The following is a 7,702-nucleotide window of genomic DNA, read 5'->3' as shown; positions in this document are numbered from 1 at the left end:
GTATTTGACGGAGTTGGCATTGCCGAGATGCCACCAAAACTTTTGAAAAGTATGGCTATACCACACACATGTGGTGTCTGATAAATTATAAATGAATAAAATGCTTATTGATTATTTGAGGAAAAACTGGGAATATGAGTTACGTGATAAAGCATCTCATCACCCAATCAGCCAGTAAAGAGCATGCCTTGGCCCAGAGAACATTGTCAGGGAGTCAATGTCAGAGAGCTGACATTACTGTTACAACTGTTAAGGACTGACTGGCATGTGGCTAGATTGAGAATTTCGGTTGTGATGTTTTAAATTACACCGCTCAAATAACACTTATATTTATTTTATAAAGATGTTAATAATTTTAACACTTTCAAAATGTATTTGTGTTAAAATCATTTGGATGGGAAGGAGTGGTGGCAATTTACGCAACTGAATGCTTCCATTCACATGATGGGTTTTGAATGAAGTAAAAAACAAACAAACAAAAGTATCAAATGAAGTACTTTAGTACTTCATTTGTGTCAGTATCACTCAAGGGTACTGATATTGGTACTGGAATCGTACATTTTTAAACACCCTTTGCTACAGAGGATACATCACAATGACTTCACTTCCTGATGTTACCTCTAGCACCACCAGCAGGTTGACATTTTTGGCTTTTGGTGAAAAGTTGTAATTTGCTTTATATTGGTTAGATTGCCATAAATTTTTTTTTCAAATATGTTATTTGTATTGTGAGTATGCATTCCCTATTTCTACCGTTTTTGGTATACATATGATTTGAGGAGACAAGCATGTACAGAACATACAGAATGTACATGATTCGTTCTCTCCCCAAACTGCTCTCATCGGAAATCATCTTTACTCTTCACTTCTTCACCAAACAACATGCTAAACCCGTCAAGAGACAGCAAGTCAACTTCCTCAGCAAGTCTGAAAGTTTCCTCTCGCAGAGATCTGAAGAGCTGTTGTCAATCTGGGCCTCCTATCCTATAACACCACAACACTGTCTCCATGGCAGCCGGTGGCCTCAGACCTATATGAAGTGCTCTCATATCATAGTAACAGAGTGCAAGAGTGAGTGTGTGCACATTTTTTGAGTGTTGTGAGAGACACAGGGAGAAAGTTAGGTGGAAAACAAGGTAGTAATACAAGTTGCCCTGACCAAAACAGCATTTGCATTTTCTGCTAAAAATAACTTTTATGGCCTATAATTACGTTGTGTTTAAACAGGATTTCTCTACATGTTTTTTTCTATTTCAACTTCATTAATTTTCCTTTGCAGAGGGTTAGCCAGGATTTTCTCTCTGGTGTTAAAGCTTCTAATTGTACTTTGCAATGCACACACATACAAATAGACATACACGCGTATAAACACCTACACTGTACCATGCAGACTGTAATTACATGCTGTTACAGAGACGGCCTTAGGACCTGTCAGGATGCCGTTTGTTCCAATACTTCAAGTAGGTACACTGTACTGCCCAGAAATACATTTTCTTTCACTCTCACCCTCACACACACACACACAGGCACACAATCCCAGTGATGCCCAGCTGGCGCAAGAAAGCTAGGTTTCAATCTGTTTTCTGTGAAGTGTAGTTGTCATACAGCAACAGGCAATACAAAGTAATTGTCTGTCTGTACTCCTCTTCCAACTCACTCACTTCCTTGTTTCACTATATTATTACTGACTGTCTCTCTCCACTTCCCCTCACCCTTCCTCGAAGGACACTGAAGAAGACAACAATCACAACTCATCAAGTCACCATCAGCTTCTAATTAACAGTATAATTGTGGCTAATTAATAAATTGATTAAAGAGCCTTGGCAGGAGCCAATCAGACGCCACCCTTTGTTTCCCAGAGGGCTGACAGCAGTGGAATCACCTCCCCCAACTCTCTCCATGACTTCAAAGGGAAGAATTAGATAAGTCAGTGGCTGTCCTGCGAGAGAACGAGCTAATTTTCTTTCACAAACAAACTGTCAAAACACACGTTTCATACAGCGACCGGAGGGGTCTGAGATCATCATCAACGTTACGACTTTAAAGAGAAGTACTTTCTTAGCTGTGCAGTGGCTGGGTGTTGAGAAAAGAGCCTTTCAAAGGGTAGCCTTCAAAGGAGGTTTTAATTATTACATGCAGACTCTCAGTCTCTGTTGTCGTCTCTCTGTCTTTCCCTCGCACTTACTCTCTATATATATATTTTCCATTCTCTCCCTCAGCAACAACCTGCCAGATTTAGATGAAATCAGTTGAAAAAGTAATAACCCTCAAAATTAGTTTTTAATTATATCAGCACTCGATCTCATGTCACCCACCACCACCTCTTTCTCCCACACTTGCCGGATTCACTAACAAGGTGAAAAAAGTATAGTGACAGTTAAATATATCAAGAATCACAAGTCTCTGTTGTTCACTCACCCTCAGCAAAACTGATGCTGATAACTGGCATTCAGCTGATTTCGGAGGCAGAGGACTGTATATATAGAAGACGGATCCTGACAGATTTAAAAATAAATAAATATTTAGAAATAAATAAATGCTCAATAAATAAATAAACCCAATTAAATGCCCAAAAATAAAATAAAAAATAAATGCAGGCAGTAATTAAATTATACAATGAGACATAAATGTATAAACCTCTTTTAATTAGCTTCTTTGTTTATTCACCTTTGTATTAATTACCTTATTTATTTATAACTTCTTTTTTAAGTGTATTTATGTATGTGTTTGTTTTATTCTTCCTTTGCACTTCCTACCGTATTTATTCTTCAGTGGTATTTATTTCTTCCTGTGCTTTTTACATTACCCTTTGCATTTCTTCCTCATTATGCAAATGAGGGGAGGCTGTGTCTCAAGGGGTCAACTTCTTGCTGTTTCCAGTTCAATTTCAAAATAAACTTTCAGAGACTTTGTTTGAAATATATCTCAGTGAATTTTCTTTACAGTGCATACAGGGAAGCCCTAACATCTGACATTTAGGGCCCCAATGATGAGCTACGATACTAGAAAATCTATGAGTAATGTTTATGTTTTTGACATTTAAACTAAAAAAGTATAATGTGAACTTTGTCAGCAGTTTCTGTTCAGCAGCTGACATTGGATGTTGGAGATCCCTTATATGCACTAATAAGGTGTCTCAACTCTTGACTGCATTATCATGCAATGATAACATGAATTAAGTGTCATGATTAAAGGTGGTATTATGCTCATTTTCAGGTTCAAAATCTTGGGTTGTACCAGAACAGTTTTACATGGTTTAATAATAATTAAAAAAAAACACCATATTTTTCTCATACTGCACATTGCTGCAGCTCCTCTTTTCACCCTATGTGTTGTACGCTCTGCTCTTGAGCTACAGAGTGATGCATCAAATGCATGAAATCTGTGTTGGGAGTTGCACATGCGCAGTTCCCAGGTAAGGACTACTAGCCAATCAGAAGCAGAGAAGGGCGGGTCGTAAGAAACAAGGTAGTGTGATCCAAATCAAAGCCGCTTCAGACTGCGACCGTAACCTAGCAGATGGTGTAAGTTACTCAGTCCACAACCACACAACATCATTGTTCCACATCTTACCATAGACCACAACAAAAATCACCATATTTCAACTAAATTTTACATAAAAATTGGCCAAACAATTTGAATGTTTGCTCAGTAGCTTTCACATCAGGTGTAACATTAGCATTATAGCTATAACTTTAACTGTGTTAGCCAACGTTTACAACAACTCCGCACTTGAACAGTCTGTGAAGTTATATTGCTGTGTTTATTGTAATTCACAACCAATAAAGCATACTTACAGGTTGTGATTGTGAATTTCCAGTTGCATCGTCTTTTAGGACTAAACGTTGAACTGTTGCTGGTGTTCTGATGATCTATGCTGCCTTGCCGAAAAATGCTACCATAGCGCAAATCGATAGACTCGACTCTACTCGGCCCTGCTCCGTTTTCCATTGCAGATAGTATCCAGAGATAGTATGTAGCTTGTCGTCATAGCGACACCACACACAACTGCCGCGACGTAATGTTCAATGCGACACACACACCAGCGATCCACACAGCTTTCTCTTTTTTACATTAAAACGTTTCAGTATTACTCAGAATGTAAAGACAGATAAGCGGTATGAAAACCTTCCAGCTGTGTTTTCCTCTGCTGTTGTTGCTGCAGCGGTCTGTGTGACGGCGGGAGCAGAGGGCTCTGTGAGCAGGCGGCTGGCCGGCCTCACACGCTCCTCCCGTGGGTTGGCACAGGCTTCCCTCGCATCCACTTGCGGAGCTCCTCAACTCCGAAAATATTCAAGCACATTTTCGTTACGCCATCACTTCTCATAAAACTGTCAATATTCAAAATCTACACAGCTGATTTCTCACTTCAAAATTTTGCAGAAGTGGATTTAGTGATGAAATTCCATACGAATACTGTAATATATAAAACTTTCTGTTGCTGGCCTCTGGCCTGGTGCACGCAATGATGATGCAGTGACTAGTGTATATTCTCTCTGACCAATCAGCAGTCTGTGTCAGCAGTTTTCACATTACATTTTAGTATCCCTCAGCTCGCTTGGAACCTCGATGGAGGTGAGGTGATACGAAAAAAAGTACCTGGAAGCAGGTACAACATTTCTACAATGTAAAACCAAACAAAGGCAAGTCGAGCCAAAGGGCCTCTGCTCAGACTAGCTTGGCAAGCTTTATGACGCGTTTTCACTGTGACGTCACAAGTAAAGGAAGTGAAGGGCTGGACTACAAACGAGCTGTTTTCAAGTGGTTCAGAGCAGAGCTTTCTGTGGGAGATGGGAACTCCCTTTGGGCTGGACTTTGGGTTTTTTCACTTTTCAAACCTGTTACATGCACAAAAAAGATATATAACTTAATAAAGGAGAGGGGAAAAGCCAAAAAGCATAATACCACCTCTTTAAATCAATTGACCCTTTTCTAAAGTTTCTGCAAGATCAATTTTATACTGTACTGAAACTAACTCAAACCAAGGGCTACCAGAAGGCCATGTGATCAGTCATGCTTTAAAAACATGGAATAAATAAAACATACAAAAGGGCCTGTACGGTCTTTTAATTAATTCCAGAGTTACCATTAACAAGCATGACCACTGCTAAGAAGAAGAGCCCTATTGGCAAGAACAAGGAGATCTGTGTGCTCTGTTCATTTAACATTTTTTAACTGACTGATATAAAAAAGAACACATTTCAGTATCTCTTACCTATATTTTCTCACTCTTCAGTAACTATTTATGAAGATCACCAAACAACGTCTCCCTTCTGCATCTCTGTCTTCCCCAGCTTTTCTCCTTCTCTACCCTACTTTTACAAAATATCTTTGAACTCTAAGAGACCCTGCACCTCCCTCCTTTCCAGCTCCCCTGAAGACGCCTTCTTATCTACCCCTGAGGCTGCAGAGGGAGTAGAGGGACAGTTGCCATGGACCTACAGAGAGATGCTGAGCAAAAATAGTTACTATCCCAGAAGATATCAAAATCTGGATGGGGGCCTCATTCCAACACACACATACATAGAAAGAGTAACTCAGCCCTCATGGTGTGCCCATTGACCAGCGCTTCAAAGAATGTTCTCTCAAAGGTTTCCGCAGTTACAGGAAGTACTGGGTGAAACATGGGGCCTCATTTCCATATTTGTTATTTGCATAACACCTTTGTCATTTGTTTTTGATGCTGATCAGTATGAAACTGTCTGCATGGCCTTTCTGCAGCTTGAAACGCACACAGACTATAAAGAATTAAGACACCAACAGAAACACACACGGACAAACCCAGAAACGAACAAGCCCAAAGCTGACTGGATGAAAGAACGCATACAAATAGAATAATCACCACAAACAGTACAGATGAACACACATTGACACACATCCACACAGTATAGATGGACAAACTAAAGAATGTAGCTACTGTAATTTTCAAAAGCAATTTAAGTTAGCAAAGTGTGTGTGTGTGTGTGTGTGTGTGTGTGTGTGTGTGCGGTAACGTTAGGCTACGTCAACAGTGCCTGCTCCTGAAGTAGCAGGATTAGCTTTTTTCCCCTTTGGATAACGTAAGCTAACGTTACTGCTTCCTGCTTTCTTACAGTGCAGACACTTTGCTGCTTGCTCTTGCCTCTGCTTGCATTCTTTTGCTTAAACTCTCTTTTTTTCTGCTAGAAATCAGCAGCTCTTGGATACTTTTAAATCACTGGGACTGTCAGATAAAGTTGGCTCTTGCCATACTTTAAAAACTTTTATGATCTTAGTGCTACGCAAGTGCGGCCTATCAATAGCACTAGCCTGTACTGCAATGAGTTATAGCTAATGCTAATTAGCAACAAGATGCCCCCCTTCTCCACAGACGACTTCTACAGAAAATTGCAGTGCTAGAAACCAAGATCCACAGGTTAGAAGTGAATGTGGAAGTGAATGGACTATGTGGGAATGACACCACTTTACCGTGGAACCAAAACAGTGGACAAGACCATGCTAACAAACGGCTAATTGTACCAACAAGACTACCAAGAAGCAGGAGGCCTGTGTACTGGGTAATAAATCTGAAAGTGGGAGTCCTCCCAGGAACCCTCTTGGTGCAAAGCCTAAGAGTAAATCATTTCCTGGGGAAATTGAAGGACGAGTAACAGGCAGAACCCAGCGCCCTGAGATCTGTGATGCGACTGGCTGGCCTGCATTATCATCCAGGCAGACTGCCTCTTCAACCCCTGTTCTTGGTAGGACACAGCCGTGGACAGCTGCGAAAGGGAGAGTTAGCAACAAACCTCCCCAACAACCAAGTGTGCAACAGCAGAACAGATTTTCACCACTATTGCAGGACCCTGGATCTCCGTCTGATGACCTGGATAACCTCCCGTCCTAACATAGAAGGGTAAGGACTGAGAGTAAATCAGAAAGTAAAAGGCTGCAGGGAAAGCTAACGACTGGGCTCTGATTGTGGGTGACTCTGCTGTAAACGATGTAAGAAGCATGTGCAGTAAGAACACCAAAATACTCTGCTTTCTGAAGGATACGGTGTCTGACTTGGCAGAAAGAATCCTGCATATCATGGTTGAACATCCTACTGTGAAAAACATCATACTGCACATCGGGACCAATAATGTTGTGAAGCAACAGTCTGAAGTATTGAAAGAGGATTTTAATAATCTGTTGAACACAGTCAGCTCTTTGAATGCTGAGGTGTTTATCAGTGGCCCTATACCACCAATCCGAAGAGGAGCTGAGAGATTCAGCAGATTGATGGCATTGAACACGTGGCTCTCAACGGCAACTTTCTGTGGAACCGCAGACATCATTTTAAGGCAGATGGACTTCGCTTTAACAAGTCAGGAGTAAAATTGTTCAGCTCCAACCTGTTTTACTTTCTGCGTCACTCATCTGTTCCCTCTGCCAAGGACAAGAGACAAGAGGAATCTAAACAAGAAGAAGACATAACACAACATGCCAGAAATCTTGAAGGAGAGCCACCTAAGCCCCCGCCGGAAGAGAGCTCTGATCAATTCAATTCAATTCAATTTTATTTATATAGCGCCAAATCACAACAACAGTTATCTCACAGCGCTTTTCATAAAAGAGCAGGTCTAGACCGTACTCTGTGATGATATTTACAGAAGCCCAACAGTTCCCACCAAGAGCAAGCACTAGGCGACAGAGGCAAGGGAAAACTTCCTTTTAAGAGGCAGAAACCTCGAGCAGAACC

Source organism: Micropterus dolomieu, linkage group LG04, assembly GCF_021292245.1.
Source record: "Micropterus dolomieu isolate WLL.071019.BEF.003 ecotype Adirondacks linkage group LG04, ASM2129224v1, whole genome shotgun sequence".
Classification (NCBI taxonomy): Eukaryota; Metazoa; Chordata; class Actinopteri; order Centrarchiformes; family Centrarchidae; genus Micropterus; species Micropterus dolomieu.
Note: the sequence above shows the minus strand (reverse complement) of the source record.